Source organism: Ambystoma mexicanum, chromosome 7p, assembly GCF_040938575.1.
Source record: "Ambystoma mexicanum isolate Mex_15411 chromosome 7p, UKY_AmexF1_1, whole genome shotgun sequence".
NCBI classification, from domain to species: domain Eukaryota; kingdom Metazoa; phylum Chordata; class Amphibia; order Caudata; family Ambystomatidae; genus Ambystoma; species Ambystoma mexicanum.
The window spans coordinates 697612705-697631725 of NC_090939.1; the positions used below are offsets into that span (position 1 = coordinate 697612705).

The 19021-nt window shown below is 43.2% G+C and overlaps 1 protein-coding gene across 3 annotated transcripts in view; it reads right to left on the reverse strand.

The window, feature by feature from the left end:
- Positions 1–19021, reverse strand: part of HTR1F (5-hydroxytryptamine receptor 1F) — a 3723175-nt gene that overhangs the window by 1093393 nt on the left and 2610761 nt on the right. For all 3 annotated transcript variants that reach the window (XM_069636780.1, XM_069636779.1, XM_069636781.1), the window contains one exon: positions 9789–9881. The gene's annotated coding sequence lies outside the window, so the exon portion shown is untranslated. The remainder of the gene's footprint in view (positions 1–9788; positions 9882–19021) is intronic.

Here is a 19021-nt window from a genome sequence, read left to right on the forward strand (position 1 = left end):
AAAGCAAGCTCATCCAGTGACCAGCCTACTGTGGAGGCAGAGGAAGAGGTCAAGGTTTATGCTGCAGGGATGTTCCTTTATTTATTTATTTATTTGCATTTTTAAAGCACTCACAGCCCGCATCGCATACATCGAGGTGCTGTTACAGGAATTGTTTGTTTTTTTAGTTGCGTAATTATAATTTTTTTTTGTCTTAGTTGCGTATTTATACCACGCTTAAATACCCCTAGGTTTCTAAGCACGACCCCGGGATCGAACTTGTGTTGCTTTGTGTCATTTTGCTTCCAAGACGAACACATTGCAGCTGAGCTATCCTCCCAGGATGTTCCTCAATTGGTTAAAGCATCCATGCGGCCTCCCATCTCCGGAGGCTTGGGAGAGAATGCTATGCAACCTCTGCACACAGATGATGAGTGTGGCTTGTTTGTGGTTAAGACCTTTGTATGTGAAATTCATTGTTGTAAACATTTATTGCATTTATAGAATGCTAGCACCAAACAAAGCCCTGCAATATCGATAAGAGCATGGCAAGCCCCTCCAAAGAGCATTTCAATAAGAATGGCCAGGGGGCTTTTCTCAATGGGAACGGCAAGTATCTTCCCCATGGGCGGGCATTTCTAACTTTGGGGACAAATAAGTGGCTTTTCAACCTCATGCAGGATCGATCATTACGGTTGTAACTATAACCTGCCCATTTGTGGTTGGGGGATGGGTGAGTTCTAATTAACGCTTTGACATTGATCCTCTACGGTCAGCCAATGCACCCTTTTTGAGGACAGGGGTAAGGGATGGATTGCCTCTTTTGAATTCTGCTCACATTCCGAGATGTGCAGCTTTGTTATACCTGCAGCCTTGCTGCAATATTCAAAATGACACCCTATTGCAACTCCCGCAACTAAATTGCAATGAAACTACGAGAGAAGAGAGTGATGTAATGCTCCCAAAGAGAAGTGGGGGAACTGGCCAGTGCATAATTCAGACCACTCAAATTTTGCATGGTTTTCGGTCCCATAAACTTCTCAACTTTTCAGATAAATGTTTCTGGAAATGTTTGAGGTTCATCAAGGAGGGCTTACCAGGGTGCGCCAAAGGAGGGCACGCTCCTGTCGTCCAACATAGGACTCTAGGGCATTCTGCATTGCCCTGTTGGGACCATGTAGTCCCTCCCCCACAAGGAGGTGGGGCACATTATTATTTTTTCTATTTATTTTTATTCTGTGGGTGGTGGGGACATGACATGACATGCTGTGAAGGGCAGGGGGACCAGGGGATTATGTGGCTGACATATGTCCCCTCAAGTGGCCCACTCATAGTCGCAGGCCACTTTACCGTGCTGTGCTTTGGCTTAATTCCGATTAAGAGCTGTCGACCAAGGATAATAGAGAAACAAGCGTCATGTCAATATATCTGCTAGGAGCCGAAGCGGTACACAACACACACTAATACACATTGCAATACGATGGACCTCTGCATGCATTCGTGCACACTTGAGCCCCTGAGATAACCTCAGTACCATTGCATTGGCCACGGTACAGGGTCTACTCAGAAACACTCCAAAGAACAGTTATCTTTACATGACACCATGCAAACAAAAGGGGGATGGCGATGGCACTCTTGTTCCAAACTGAGGTCACGTTGCCACATCATTGCACGGTATTGCAATCAACACCCCAGACACTCACATCGTTGCCATTCAATGAACAGGTTTTCAAATAATTCGCAGAGATGTGTCCAGTTAGCCTACCAGTGCCAGGTTTTGCTATGTCAAGTTATCACAGGATGGTCAGAAAACTTTAGCTCAGCTAGAAAATAAGCGGTATATCCCATTATGCCCAGTTAGCGTAGCAGAAGCACATTCCAATATGCACTGCTCGCATGGCAAAGTGAAACATCTACTTTTTCCAGTCAGCACAGCAGGGCTCAATAACAATACACACATTTACAACAGCACTACATTATCAGATTACATCATGCCCAGTCAGTACAGTAATGACAGAGTTTGCTAGATACACCAAACAGGAAGGGCTGGTTCGTTTGACTGCATCTACCATGTGTAAACAAGCCTCATCACTGCAAGGAACATTAAGTTGTTAAAATCCCTGAAATTCTTTGCACCCGCATCTTCAGAAGACCACTGAGACTATACTGGAGCCATCCCAAGACTGGAAGTCACAGGCATCATACCAGGTCCTCGATGTAATTGAGTCATATCAGGGATGCCAGGGGAGTGTGATGCAAATAATTGCCTACCGGTGGCACTTACACCATCCCTGGTAAAAACAACTGTAGTGGGACCGGGGACATTGACATTTGCTCAAAGTCCACCTGGTGTGTAATGTCAACCACCTCATTCTGTGTTCATATGGAAACTAAAGTATCCTATGTCCACCTTAAACAGATTTATTTAACACTGCTCTTCAAATACTTGGCAATATGATAGCCACTGTTTTGGACCCAGCTGCCGTGCCCCACCCATCCTGAATAGGTGACAGTGACAACTGCTTTAGGAGATTTCCACTAGTAACCTGCAATCCCAGCTAGTGAAAATGTTGCTTCATTGAGTCCATGTTCCACTGTCTAGACTGGTGGTCGGTGTACTGCTGAACAACCCTGTCTCAGTGTGGAAGAGAAGAGTGGATTGCCATTTGTTGAACAACACAACACTTGTGTGAGGGCTCCTACTCATGTCAATCATGACATGCATCAAGAGTCAAGTGCCTCGCATGCAGGTCACGCTGCACTGAAGAATGTTAAAGTGGGCATTAGAATGACCATCTAGCAGTGCACACCACCTATAGTGATTGATTAGTTATGTCTGCCATGAAGCATTGCACAGCGTGCATGAATGATGGTGGTGCACAGTGGCACGACATACCTTGAGATGCCACTTTGGAGTCTGAATTAGCGCATATGCAAGTGCAAGACATGTGCTACCGTGCCTTACATGTAATATTAATGCACATGATACCTGTCAGACTTGCGGAACTGTATTCTTTAGTGTCCATGCATGCTGAAAGACAGATGTGAATGATGCATTGGTGCTCACCATGCGGCTGCAGGCTCTGCATTGCTGCAGTAGGAGTACAGAGGTGACAGTGCAAAGGCAGAGGTAAGCCGAGAAGGTGGGAATAGTGCAAGGCAGGGCGGGCCAACTACATGCTCCAAACACGGACGGGCCACCAGAAGATGAAGCTGTCCTTCCGGGCAGGCTGTTTGGCTACCCAGGTTCTAGGGTGCTGATGGACTGACATGTCAATGAATCAAAAGAGCTTTAATTCGGAGATCAGAATCCATAAAAGGGAAATTAAAACACATTTCAATAAGAAATACAATATCTAGACTATAAAATAACACAATTGCTAATGGAATGCATGCCAAATCACCACATCCGTAGATCCAAAATTGTATGGTTTGACTGTAATGCCTTATGAGCCCAGTATGGCAGTAATGTTGGAATTCCACTTTGATGGTTTCAATTTTGATTGCAAACCCACACTTTTCTTCTAAACCACAGTGACATCTTGGCTTTCTCAAAACAGCAACGAATGAGGGTGTGCCCGCCATTCTCTACTGTACTTGCAAATGTATTTGACTCGATTTTAATATAACAATCCTTCTGCCACTCCTACTCAGAATCTTAAAATATATGCTACATTATACCTGTCCACTTAGGGCAGAATTCAAGATATATATTTTTACTTTGTTTTCTGGAGTAGTCATGGGTGTACTTACTTGTACAATATTCAAATCTACCAACGTTCAACGGGGTTGACTAGGTCAAATGTCTCAAGCGTTTGGGGCGTTTGGGCAAAAGTGAACAAGCTCAAACTTTTGGACTGTTTGGGCAAAAGATATCAAGCTAGTTCTGCCATGGGAAATGCTATAAGCAAGGTTTGTAAACGGAGAGGAGCATAAGAAGCACTATCAGATTTCAGATGATTTACAGGCAGATGTTCAGTTTGACAGTTGCACAAAGCATGGACAAACATGTCGTCTATAGCACGTGTTACCCTGGTGTACGCTAAACGCAAGAATTGTAAACTTTGCATTTCAATAGGTAATGTTTGTCCATGATTAGGTACACTGCCAAATGCAACGCCTTATTGTAGTTGACCTTGATATTGACCCTGTTGCATTTGCAGAGTTTAAAATAACATAGTAACAGTTATCACTTTGTAATGAGGTGCACTAGCTATAAATTAATGAAAATAAAATTACGACTCAACTCAAGTGTAACAACTGGTTCATTCCAGAGCAAATAAATAAACAAATGTGAAAAAGCACATTAGTCTGTACTCAGTAGTGTTAAGGAGAGAAGTAAGCCCACTTGGGTCTATCTCATCAAAACTCTTGAGGCACCAAATGATCCCCTTTCACTGTTTGTTAAATCGTGCATATTTCACACCTGTGAAAAGTGACAATGGGCTTCATTACAAATATGGCAGTAAGGCAACAACGGCACCGGTATCGCTACCGGCACCGTTGCTACTGTACCACCATACTAGGAGTTCTGCTCGCGGGTGCCCTTGCAGATACCAGGTCGGACCTGGTGGCCATACCGGCACCTGCGAGCAGAACATGATGGTAGCACTGGTACCGTTATTAACGGTACCGGTACTACCACCCTCCCCATTCCCTTTGAGCTCAATGGGGCTCTGATGGGAATGGGGAGGCACCCGCGAAAGGGCAATTAACGGGTCTGGCTGGGCCGGAATAGCCGGTAATTGCCCATTCGCGGGTGCCAGACTTTCTTGCATGTTTGGAGGTAGCCTTGCCTGTAAAACCGGCAAGGCTACCTCCAAACTCGTAATGAGGCCCAATCACACCAATTAAATGCTAGACAACACTATCCATAATGTAAATGAAATGGAGTTAATTTTGGGACACAACAGTTTGACTTTGACACAAACCGTGTGAGATTTCTTCTTTCACGCTGGCGAATCATCAGTGAATCACTCATTCTGTACAGTATATCACCAAAGCCAGTTATATGCGTGCTACACAATCATTAGTAATTCTGTTCTCGTTACTAAATGGTTGTTTACAGTTATGTTCCAGAGGCCAGTATGCAGAAGTTTGCAGACAAAGCTATGCTTTGCACTCATTAGCACATGAGTTAGCCAAGAGTAACCGCAAAATCAGAGATGCCAATTTCTGATTCCCGCTCCAGTCTGGGCAAGAGCATTCACCTCCCTTCCCCAAACCAGGGGCAGGCACCAGGGAACCACCACTCCCACCCACCAGGTCGGCTGGATAGGGAGGGGTGCTGCAGATGCAAAATCAAAAGCTTTGAACAGTACATGGGATACACCCCGAGTTCTTAGCTTATCTATTCATGGGAGACAGACACCAAAGTGGCATTCTTCCACTTATATCACTTATATCACCCTGTGGGTCTCCCTCTGACCCTCTAAGTAAGAGTGGGCTGGCCGGGCAGATCCCTAGTTAGATAGAATTCAAGTCAGGTGACATTAGAAGGGAACTAGGTGTTAAGGGAACAAAATATGTAGTATAGAAGGTTTAATTGTGTGGGTTCCATCTTGGCATTCCTAAAGAACCGATATTAGGCCATGATATTGTTGAGCAGGTAAAGAAGCACAGAATAGCAATGGAGTGTCTGTGTTTAACTTGCTGGTACCTCTTGATGAGAATCCACAGGAGTTCCGACCCGCGACAATGTTCAGGGGGGGTGTATAACAAATAAAGTTACACAGTGAAAGGATTGCTTAAGGATAAACATCATTTGATGCAGGGCAAGACCGAGTGATATCGTGGCAAAGAGCGGCAAGCATTTTCAAACAGGATGTCAAAGTAAGGGTTGAGAGAGCAACTTTCCAGAATATTAATGAGGATACAAGCTAAGATTCCAGCTGAAAGGAATGTCATTAATTCATACACCATTTAGGTTGAACCAAAGAAAATACGAACCACATTTCTAATTCCTTCGAAAAGAAAAATACATGACCCGTGCAAATATTCCAGTTGGACTTGAGCGTAAGGAACAGATGCGGGGGTTATCACCCTGGAGGTAAGATATTACATTTTTTAAGTGCTTATGTAGCTTTAAAACAATTCATTTGAACTAGGTTAACTGTATGTTTTGCGTTTTGTACATTAATCATTGAAAACGAAGGCCCTGAGGAAACAAGGCCACCTAAACTCACCGGGTATTTGTCAAAACTGCCTTTGTATGAAATACGGCCGGAGGTTTTCCCCTAGTGGGCATAGGGTTTCGCAGAAAATGAGAGAATATCTGCATACACTGAGTATACAATGAAAGGGCATAAGGTTGAATCAATCAACTTCAGTACTAAGCACTTTTTGAAAATATTTTAACATGCAGTATGTAGCAGTTGTGCTGATGCCGGAAAGTTAGGGGTATTTATATGTAGACGAGCCACCAAAATTGGCATTTGCAATGTGTCTTATGTGTTGTTTCTGGAAATGACGTCTACAACTATGGGCTATTATTGCCTTTATAGAGTATCATATTTAAATATATGTCACTTTGAAATGAATGAAATGTGGTATAAATAAATTATTTAAAATGCAGGTTCAGATATCATTAATCGGGTTTTGGATAAATGCAAAGCTAAATATTAATATGAGATTTCGGTACGTTTTTTAAATGGATGTCATGTAAAACAGTCATGTTTTTCCAAACCCTCTGCCCATCCAGCACTGCCTCACTGCACTATCGCTGTTTGGTGTCTCCCCGACCCGTCTATTTCTCTTTTTTAAATCTCCCGACTATACAATTGACTTGTCAATTAACTTCCATGCCGGAATGTCATCGATTTCAAAATCCTGCTGCAATTACCTCCATCTCCTGAAGAACATCAGACCACTGTTTTACCCATCCAAATTCCCTAACTCTTTCCAGATCCATATGCTCACTAGACTAAATGGCCATAACTCTGTTCTGTCAGGTCTTCTTGGATCTTCCAATGCTCCTGTTAGAGTTGTTCTCTACTCCCACCTCATCTGTGTGACCCACGGGTAGGCGTACATTAGCCCCATTCTCCATCAGCTAAACTGGTTACCCTTTCACATCCCTAGACATTGTACCCTGTGCTGAATTACATTCGAGCGTGCTTGCCCCTAGGCTTTCCATTTACCTAGACATTGTAACCTGTGCAGAATCGCATTCGAGCGTGCTTGCCCCTAGGCTTTCCATTTACCTAGACATTGTAACCTGTGCTGAATCACATTCGAGTGTGCTTACCCCTGGGCTTTCCATTTACCTAGACATTGTCCCCTGTGCTGAATCACATTCGAGTGTGCTTAATCCTAGGCTTTCATTTACCTAGATATTCACACCTGTGTTGAATCACATTTCAGTGTGCTTACCCCTAGGCTTTCTATTTACCTAGACATTGTCACCTGCGCTGAATCACATTCAAGCGTGCTTAATTCTAGGCTTTCCATTTACCTAGACATTGTAACCTGTTTTGAATCACATTCGAGCGTGCTTACCCCTAGGCTTTTCATTTACCTAGACATTGTCACCTGCGCTGAATCGCATTCAAGCGTGCTTAATCCTAGGCTTTTCATTTACCTAGACATTGCCACCTGTGCAGAATCACATTTCAGTGTGCTTACCCCTAGGCTTTCCATTTACCTAGACATTGTCACCTGCGCTGAATCACATTGAAGCGTGCTTAATCCTAGGCTTTCCAGTTACCTAGATATTCACACCTGTGTTGAATCACATTCGAGTGTGCTTACCCCTAGGCTTTCCATTTACCTAGACATTGTCACCTGCGCTGAATCACATTCAAGCGTGCTTAATTCTAGGCTTTCCATTTACCTAGACATTGTCACCTGCGCTGAATCGCATTCAAGCGTGCTTAATCCTAGGCTTTTCATTTACCTAGACATTGCCACCTGTGCAGAATCACATTTCAGTGTGCTTACCCCTAGGCTTTCCATTTACCTAGACATTGTCACCTGCGCTGAATCACATTCAAGCGTGCTTAATCCTAGGCATTCCATTTACCTAGATATTCACACCTGTGTTGAATCACATTCGAGTGTGCTTACCCCTAGGCTTTCCATTTACCTAGACATTGTCACCTGCGCTGAATCACATTCAAGCATGCTTAATTCTAGGCTTTCCATTTACCCAGACATTGTAACCTGTTCTGAATCACATTCAAGCGTGCTTAATTTTAGGCTTTCCATTTACCTAGACATTGTAACCTGTTCTGAATCACATTCGAGCGTTCTTACCCCTAGGCTTTCCATTTACCTAGACATTGTCACCTGCGCTGAATCGCATTCAAGCGTGCTTAATCCTAGGCTTTCCATTTACCTAGACATTGCCACCTGTGTTGAATCACATTCGAGTGTGCTTACCCCAGGCTTTCCATTTACCTAGACATTGTCGCCTGCGCTGAATCACATTCAAGCGTGCTTAATTCTAGGCTTTCCATTTACCTAGACATTGTAACCTGTTCTGAATCACATTCGAGTGTGCTTACCCCTAAGCTTTCCATTTACCTAGACATTGTCACCTGCACTGAATCACATTCAAGCATGCTTAATTCTAGGCTTTCCATTTACCTAGACATTGTAACCTGTTCTGAATCACATTCGAGCGTGCTTACCCGTAGGCTTTCCATTTACCTAGACATTGTCGCCTGCGCTGAATCACATTCAAGCGTGCTTAATTCTAGGCTTTCCATTTACCTAGACATTGAAACCTGTTCTGAATCACATTCGAGCGTGCTTACCCCTAGGCTTTCCATTTACCTAGACATTGTCGCCTGTGCTGAATCACATTCGAGCGTGCTTAATCCTAGGCTTTCCATTTACCTAGACATCGGGCCTCATTACGAGTTTGGAGGTAGCCATGCCCTTAGTAATGGCTGCTTCCAAACTCGGGTCCGGGTTCCCTGAATGGGGAAATACCGGGCCATTACGACTTTGGAGGGCCCGGCATTTCCCCATTCAGGGAACCAGACCCGGACCATCTCCATTCCCATTTGAGCTCCCATAGGGCTCAATGTGAATGGGGAGCATGCTAACAACGGGCCCGTTAATGATGGGTCCATTGTTAGTATGCTGGCCCCCACGCGGGACCCGCTAAGGACGTCTGGTAAAGCCAGACGTCCAAAGCGGGTCCCGTAAGGGGACCTCGTAATAGGGCAGTATGGGGTTAACGGCTTCGGCACCTTTACCGGCGCTGTTAACCCCTTACCGCCCACCTCGTAATGAGGCCGATTGTCACTTGTGCTGAATCACATTTGAGCGTGTTTAGTCGTAGGCTTTCCATTGGTATCAGGTAATAAAATCGCGGCAAAAATGTCACGGTAAAAAAAATACAGTGGTTTGACCCGGTAAAGTTATGTCCCATTCCCCATTATACCATTTAAGGGGAGCAGGGCTTGCAGGGTGTCCCCCACTCCCTTTAAATGGTTTAATGGGTCGGGGGTTGCAGGGATGTCCCCCGCATCCTTTACATGGATTGCGGCACAAAAACCATGGCATTTTTGCAGCAATATTTTGTAATCACAGCAATTTTTGCCGCAATTTTATCACATGGAACCTTTCCATTTACCTAGACATTGTAACCTGTGCTGAAAAACAGTTGTCAATGCCCAAGCTTAGATGATTAGCATAGGAACTAAAGAATGCATTGAAAACTACAAGGAAAAACAAACGCTGATTGAGTATTTGTGTATTTCCCGAAGGTGATTGAGCAAGATGCAGTTATGCAGCTGAAAAGTGTCAATGTGAAATCAAACCACATGTCATCACTGAAAAGATACTTTAGGAGTACTTACTCGTTTGTTGGACCTGTGCAGACACTCACGTGACATTCTTAAGATAACTTTGCCAGTTCCTATAGCTGGATGGCAACAGCTGTCTTGATTGCACTAATGGGAACACATAAAATGTTGATGTTAACATTTGGATAGGTTATCTTGATTCAAAAGAACATGTGTGCCCACTTAATTTAGAGGGCCATGTTACTTATGTGTTATTACTTTGCAAACCCTGTGATTTAACCATTCTATGATTGACCTTTTAAAGGCAACCATGCCTTTTGCTTTCATTAGTTACATATTAGCTCAAAACATGTACCTGTAAACAATTAATATTTACTGCATTTTTAAAAAGTACAATGGTCAGTCATTGTGGTCAACTGTTTTTGAGGCCGCTTGCTTGTGGTTTTGCTAAAAATGATGTCCATTCCAATGCAGTTTAGATAACAACTTTCTTTAGAGCCCCACATTGTCCTCTAGACAATGGGCCTCATTACGAGTTTGGAGGTAGCCATGCCCTTAATAATGGCATGGCTGCCTCCACACTCGGGTCCGGGTCCGTGGTCCCTGAATGGGGAAATATCTTGCCATTCCGACTTTGGAGGGCCCGTTATTTTCCCATTCAGGGAACCCGGACCATCCGCATTCCCATTTGAGCCCCCATAGGGCTCAATGGGAATGGGGACAGAGCTAACGGAATGGGTTTAACGTCGCCGGCACCTTTAACAGCGCCGTTAAACCCATTCCACCAGGGTCGTAATGAGGCCCAATGTATCTGTATGTTTCGCCTACTTCAGGCACATTCAGGAACATCTCCTCCTATCCCACAGAACTCACCCCCCCCACACCTGTTGTTTTAACTACATGTTCCTGCACACAAATAGAGCCACTCACCAAAACCAACATTGGTGAAGCACAATAATAAATAACCTCAAGCATCAATACAATTCTACGATCACCTACCTACTGTGGGGCACATTGACAGTCTAGTCGGTACACTATGCTGTGTAAAGAAGTAAACACATGATAATAAAAATGGCATCTTGACTGCAGATCCTTCTAATAGATAAGGAAGTGTTCCACGTCTTTTCATAGACTGCTTTTTAAAAGTCAGTAGTTTGTGCACTTTTGAACGACATTATTTCGACCCATTTTTTTTAAATGTGGGGAACCACCTATACTCCCCATAGTCAACTCCATCCCTCAATCCCCCAACTCCCTACTCCTTTACCCCACATACACACACACACATATATATATATATATATATATATATATATATATATATATATATATATATATATATATATATATATATATATATATATATACACACACATACACTAGCAGTACCACCCAGCATTGCATGGGTCTGTAGCTGAAATGCATGTGGGGTCTGCTATAGCCTTGGGTATGTTTTATTGTGGCATAACTTCCTATTTTTGGAAAATGTTAAAATCAGCAATTTCCCAAAATTGCCTATACTGATAGCACAGGGCCAGACCCCGCTCCACCCCTGTGCAGGGCGAATGGGTAGGGTTGGTCCAATTTCACTATCACCAGTGCACCCCAGACGGGTATGTCGACCTTGTGTCCTAACTTCCTATTTTTGGAAAAGTTGCAAAATCTTAATTCTCCTGAAATCGCCTTTATTGATAGCACATGGCCGCAACCCACCTTGTGTAGGGCGAATGGGCGGGGTTGGTCAGATTTCACCATCGTCAGTACACCACATACTGTTATGCCGAAGTCGGGCCAAAATGTCAGCCCACCAACTGTTGTGGGGCTAGAGCCAAAAATCAACAAATCGACAATCTCCTGAAATCGCCTATACTGATAGCACAGGGCCGGACCCCGTCTTGTGCAGGGTCGAATGGGTGGGGTTCGTCAGATTTCACCATCACCAGTACACCCCATACCTGTATGCTGACCTCCGGCCAACATTTCAACCCATCAACTGTTGTGGGGCTGGAGCCAACAATCACAAAATCGTCAATCTCCCAAAATCACCTATATTGATAGCACAGGGTCAGACCCCACCCTGTACAGAGTGAATGGGTGGGGTTGGTCATATTTCACTATCGTCAGTACACCCCAGACTGGTATGCCAACCCGAAACATACAAACACACATTCACAGAAAATAAATATATATATATATATATATATATATATATATATATATATATATATATATATATATATATATATATATATATATTATATATGATATGATATGGTATTTATAATGTGCCTATACACAATTGTTTGAAGGTGCTACGAGGCAAAGATGGGGAATGGAGGGAAGACAGAGACAACAATCCTACTAGGCCAGGTGACATTGAGATAGCACAAGTGCAGGGGAATGGGGCAGGGGAAAAGTGCGGGGGGAAAGGGGAGGGGGCAGTGCAGTACATAGGATAACAGTAAAAAAAATAAAGACAATATTTAAAAGTGAGGAAGCTTATTAGGATTATCTTTCCAGCCTTGAACAGCTTGTGCTGCTAGGGAACTATATCTCCTAGTAACCCTATATCTCTACTAATCGGATGACCAGGCACACCAGCACCGGTGCACCTGAGTCAAGCCCAGTCCTCACCAGGCATCATCGTAATCTACGTTTTGGCACTTCATTCTGCTGGATTTTCTACCTAATAGGTATCTTTCTAGTTTTTCATTTGTTATTAGCGATCATCTTGCTGTAACAGTAGACTATGGGCCATCCAATCAAAGAATCCCTCTCCCTTGGTCTTCTGCATACAAACTGAATCACGCTGATCAATACACTTAAGCGCTCTAAGCTAGACGATAATGATTGCTGTCAGCTTTCTTCTGATACTAGCCTTAAATACGGTGAGGCTTCCTCCACGGCCAAAGACTTCAAAGAGTGCTTCAGCCATTTGGTTGATATAAATAAAGACACAGTGAGCTAGCAGACAGCTAGCAGATACTGAGCCCACCCCCCAACCAGTCGGTGGCCGAACACAGCCATATAAAAATCAGCTCTCCAGCTTTTGAGCAAGGTCACATCTCTACTCACACAGAGGACTCCACATCCGTACCACAAGCAATTGTTCAAAATCACACTCCAGCTAGCATAGGGGCTAAAGGAACCAATTTTAAAGCGGCCTTGTTGAACACAAGATCATTAATTAGTTATGCTCAAGACATTCATGATTTAATCCTGGACAGCCAACTTGAACTCTTATTTCTTACTGAGAACTGGATTAGAGACACCAGCGGACCATCTATTAATCTGGCTGTCCCACCCGGTTTCTCTATGTTTTGTAAAAACAGAGAACAGGGCTATAGGGGAAGAGTGGCAATTATAGCAAAATCTGAATTGGGACTTTTTGCCTCTCCCATAGCTCGTCAGGACTGTGAGATCCTTCAGGTAATAATTATTCCAACTCCTAATACATGCGTGAATGTTATCCTTTTATATCGCCCTCCATCAGCCTTGCCAGACTTTATTGAGGAAATCTCCCAGATTTTAGGCCCCTTTGAGGGACAAAATACAGCCTCCCTTTTCTTAGGTGATTTGAACTACTGTTGGGGTGGAGAGAGTGACAAAGTAGCTATCAAATTGAAGTGACCTCTAAATAACTTGAACTTTCAAGTTATAAATACTGTTTCTACTACAGCTAAGAACCACATGTTAGATTGGGTGGTCACTAAAACATTGCCACCTTTATTGACTAAACTTTCCCTTGTTTTTGGTCAGACCACCACATTGTTAGCTTTCATTTCCAAATACCTGAGGCTGCGGTTAAACCTCTTAACCCCTCAAGGTTATTATCAACCATAATTTCAACAGGATAAAGGCTCAGGACCTTTCCCTGTGTCTACCAACTGTAATGAGTAAAATTGACAGTAGAGACTCTGTTGAGCTACTGGTTTCATCATTTTCAAATACTTTCTTGAAGATGGTCAACGAAAAGGCCCCCATTCAGTCCAAAGTTGTAAGAGATTACCCCGACCATAAAAAATAGTTCACTCCTCAACTCATAATGATGTAAAAGGAAAATTGTAAACTGGAGTTCCAGTGGTAAAAACATCACATGTAAGAAAAGAAAATAGCCTGGAAGGATTTTGACAAAACGTACAAAATGAAAATTATCGAAACTAAAAAGGAGTACTACAATCTTGAGATAAATCATGCAAGTTTTAGAAATTCTAAGACTTCTGGAGAAGCCAAAGACTCTCTTAACCCAGTGGGTCCCAACCACATAGGACGTAATAGCTGTACAATCAGAATAGGACAAAATGACCGAAAATAAATTACCGACCTCAACAAAAGACCTTAAACACATACCACAAAAAGTTCAAACTACCAAAAGTTCAAACTTTTTGTGGCATGTGTTTTGGTGTGGAGTCGGTAAAAAAAAGAAACACAAAGGCTGCGGGGGCTTCGGTGGTGTCCACCGCAACCCCTGCTCACTATACTGAATAGTATAGTGAGTGGGGCTTGCGGGGGACACCCCGCAGCTCACCTGAGAAAAAAAAAGAAAAGAAAAGGACCCTGCGGCGCTGGTTCCGATCACGGAGGTGAAAGGGAACCCGTGCCGCAGGGAGACTGTGCTTCTGAAGGAAAGTTAAGTAGGGGGTGGGGGTGTAGTGGGGGTCTGTTGGGGGTGCAAGTGAGGGTGTGTGTGAGGGTGTGTACAATCAGCCTTTAGAGCTAAATTAACAAAGGTTACAAAAAAAATCAAGGAGTCTCTGTCCAATGCTGCCACCCCAATTGAGAAACAGTGCTTGGAACCTAAAAGAGAAGGCCCTGAACCTTTTGCTCTCTCACTCAAAACTGTTCCTGATATGCAGAAGCTTCTATCCACGATGCACCATACTTCATGTACGGAAAACATCCTTCCCCCGAAGTTAATCCTAGAAGGTAGAAACCTGTTTGCTTCACTTTCTGACCAGATTCGCTAATGCCTCTTTCAGAGATGGTAGGATCCCCAAGTCCATCAAAACCGTTGTGGTCACAACGCTGCTAAAAATATCAATTTAGACCCAAAGGACCCGGGCAATCTCAGACCCATAACAAATTGCCAGTTTCTTATTAAGATCTTAGATAAACTTGCCTGTGTGCAATTGCAACCTTTTGTGGAAATTCTCAAAATTCTTCATGGTAGAGAATCTGGCTTTCGACCTCGTAATAGTATCGAGACCGCCCTACTAGGCCTTCAAACGCACATGCTAGGAATAACTGAAATGGGCAAAGCGGTTCTGCTGGTCCATTTGGACATTTCCGTAGCATTCGATCTGGTGGGCCACCAGTGCCTTTTACATTCCTGAAGTCATCCGAGGGGGCGGTTGACTGGTTTCACTCTTTTCTATCTGGAAGTGAATCCAAAATCCAGTGGGGTTCAGCGGTCTCACCATCGGCCCCCATCTGGTGCAGAGTCCGTCAAGGGGCTAGTCTAAATCTGATCTTGTTTAGCCTATGAACAAGGTCACTTTGTTCTCTTCTGGATGATTTGGGTGTATTTTTCACCAATTACGCTGATGACACTGAGGTGGTTTTAAAGTCTACTTGGGATCATTTAACTGAAGACAGATATTTTACCAACATTTACCAGCAGATAGCACTCTGGATGTCATCCAATTGGCTTTGTTTAAATGGCAATAAAACAGAGATTCTTATTTTCGGCTCAAGACAGGCTCAGGCAAAATTGGAGCTGTCCTTTAAGAGTTTTACAATTGGTGATAATATCATTCCGGTTCAAACCAAGGTAATGACTGTGGGGATCCAGGCGGAGGCCAGCTTCAACTCTGAGGCACATGTTAACCAGTTGAGTCAAAACTGTAATTATCATCTCCTGAGAAATATTCGCCCCTACATCTCCGAAGGGAACAGTGCTACAATAGCTCGAGCAACTATTATCTCTAGGCTACACTACTGTAATGCTATGCTGATTGGAGCTTCAAGTGCTAGCCTAAAAAAATGACAGGTTTTACAAAACAATGCAGTAAGCATCGTTAACAATTTCTCAAAACATGCACACATCTCAAAGCATTGACAAAATCTTCATTGGCTCCCTATCAGGGAATATTTTTTGTTCAAGACGGGAACTGTGGTGCACAAATGTATTTTTGGACGAGCCCCTACTTACTTAAAACATCTATTCTACAGTACTGCCCTACCAGAACCCTTCACTCTGCCAACAAAAGGCAGATTATCTGCCCTGAGTGTGCGCACACAAACGGACGGGGAAGATAACTCCAGTCAAAGCAGCACCCTTCTGGAACTCCCTTCCCTCTGCCCTGAGATTAGAGGCAGTCCTGACAGCTTTCAGAAAAAACCTGAAAACATACATCTTCAAGTGTTTTCCCTCTGTTAATTCCTGCCGCCCCTATGTCTTGTCGTTGATGGTTGTCCTTTTGTGTGAATGTCATGGTGCCCCGATGCCTGCAGGCTTTCTGCGATTAACAATTAGATAAATAAACACTAGCAGATCACTAGCATGGCCATTGGTTTTTCACCCCCTACCTCGCTGTAGCTGTTTTCTCAATAGCCGTGGGTATAATGGTCATGGATGCCTGTAGTCATCAGGCAGCCATGGTTATCAGGAACAATGGCAAGAAGAAAATGATTCCCGGCTCTCCCAGTCACTGCCCAGGTGTCCCTCTACTCCTGCCCTGCTCCACCACTCCCATGAACCTATGTGTTTGTCCCTAGCCCCCTCCCATATCCCAAAACCCTACTTTTTTCCCATGTGACACACTTTAATTCCTGCTTGCCTTTTTCTTCTGTAGATGTGGTTATTCTGTCAATTAACTGCAGCTACCGGAAATCCTTCATGCTGTTAACTTTGTCCCTATCTAGCCCCCTTCAACTCTCCAATTTCACATGGTATGCTCTCCCCGACCCTACTTATATCCTGGTGCCATGTTCTCATTTTTCTTCCTCCAAATGGCATTTTTCTCCCCTCTTGTTTTCGGTTACCCATGGGTATAACTGCGGTTGTTTATCGCATCAGAAAATAAAAAGATTGCAGATTTTAATTTCTGAAAACTCGCTATCCTGCAATGAATCATGGGAGGGATACCTATTATTTTGGTGAATTTGGTGAACCCCTTCTCCGAAAAATATTTTAAAAAGTACTGGACATAAAAATCCCAAGTCACCCTGATCTCGAGTCAAAGCTTTGTACCCAAGTTTAAAAAAGTCATTAAGAAAACATAGACACACGGTTCACAGCCCACTTGTATTCATTTTCCTTTAGAGAAAAAAAGCGTTTTTTGAACAGCCATAGTGTGAAAACCACTTGGCAGATTTGAACCAAATATGAAAGAATGTGGCCAAAAATCATTGACTTAGTTTCCTTGACTGGTGTGGAGTAAACCAGTTGAAACATTTTTCAGCAGAGAACGGGGTGCCTCCTGGACCTTAAAACCTTTACATCGGTCTTGGTGATTTGCAGCAGAGAGGTTGAGAGAGGCTAATAACTTTTGACTTTCAGGATGGATTTGGACGAAATTTTCTAAACCAAAGGTTTGACAAGGGCACCCCCAAACTTGACATTTTGGGAACAATTCATTACAAAATGGAAATGATATTACAAAAACATAAAAATGCAGTTTTCAGCCCATCCCAATACATTTTACCATCAATAAAAAGTGCAGTTTTTGAAGAGCTGCAGCGCAAAACTCCTGGGCAGATTTGGACCAAATACAAAACAATTTGGGCACAAAGCATTGACGTAATTTTCTTGCCTGGTTTGGGGTAAATCGATCTAATTGTTTTCAAAATATTTGACAGAGACATGGGGTGCCAGCTGTTTCTTAATACCTTTATATATATCAGCCTTAGTGATTTACAGCACAGAGGATGAGAGGCTTTCCAGAAATGAAAAACCACCTTTTTTTTTTGCTCGATGCAAGTGATTCCTGCAATATTACTGGGAGAATCTGCAAATGAAAGACCTCAGAACGCTATTTGGAAAAAGGATGGCATCAAACTTTGGAATGAACCCCCCAACAACCTTATAGAGTCTAATAACATTCTCGACTTTAGAAAGAGACTCAAAACTCTTCTGTTTATGTAGTCATTCCAATGGGAACACTGATTGCTGGGAACCACAGCGCTTAGATGGCCTGGCCGTATGTGCTACATAAATACCAATAACATCAGTAATAGCAATCACATCAGGCTAGAGGACAAGAGTGGGAAAGAAGACACCATGCGAAGTTGAGAGTTTGGGGGTGGGTTGAGTAGCCAGTTACTGTTAGAATATTTTCGGCTTATCAGGGGAAGACTCTGGGAATCTCACAAGATGACAGCAGTAATGCTGGAAGATGCGCTCAGAATAAAATGTGCATCACACAAAGCAGTGAGTGATGGAGTTAATGGGAGAGGATTAAGGAGGAGAAAATTAAGTAGGTGGAGTGCGGGGACTGGGGGAAAAAGATGGCAGACACATGTTGATGTAAAGGCAAAAAGAAAATATCGAGGCCGAGTACCCCAAAAGGAAATAGGCTTTCCAGAAATGAAAAACCACCTTTTTTTTTTGCTCGATGCAAGTGATTCCTGCAATATTACTGGGAGAATCTGCAAATGAAAGAACTCAGAACGCTATTTGGAAAAAGGATGGCATCAAACTTTGGAATGAACCCCCCAACAACCTTACAGAGTCTAATAACATTCTCGACTTTAGAAAGAGACTCAAAACTCTTCTGTTTATGTAGTCATTCCAATGGGAACACTGATTGCTGGGAACCACAGCGCTTAGATGGCCTGGCCGTATGTGCTACATAAATACCAATAACATCAGTAATAGCAATCACATCAGTCTAGAGGACAGGAGTGGGAAAGAAGACACCATGCAAAGTTGAGAGTTTGGGGTGGGTTGAGTAGCCCGTTACGGTTAGAATATTTTCGGCATATCAGGGAAAGACTCTGGGAATCTCACAAGATGACAGCAGTAATGCTGGAAGATGCGCTCAGAATAAAATGCGCATCACACAGTGAATGATGGAGTTAATGGGAAAGGATTAGGGAGGAGAAAATTAAGTAAGTGGAGTGCGGGAACTGGGGGAAAAAGATGGCAGACACATGTTGATGTAAAGGCAAAAAGAAAATATCGAGGCTGAGTATCCCAAAAGGAAATATACCAATCACGGCTTATAAAGATTCTCGGATCTTTATTCAAACAACTGTACAGTTTACAAAGAAACAAACTATCAGATAGCTATCTGGCCCTCAGTACATCACAGCGAATACCAGCCCTGTCGGTGGGAGAAGTGAGA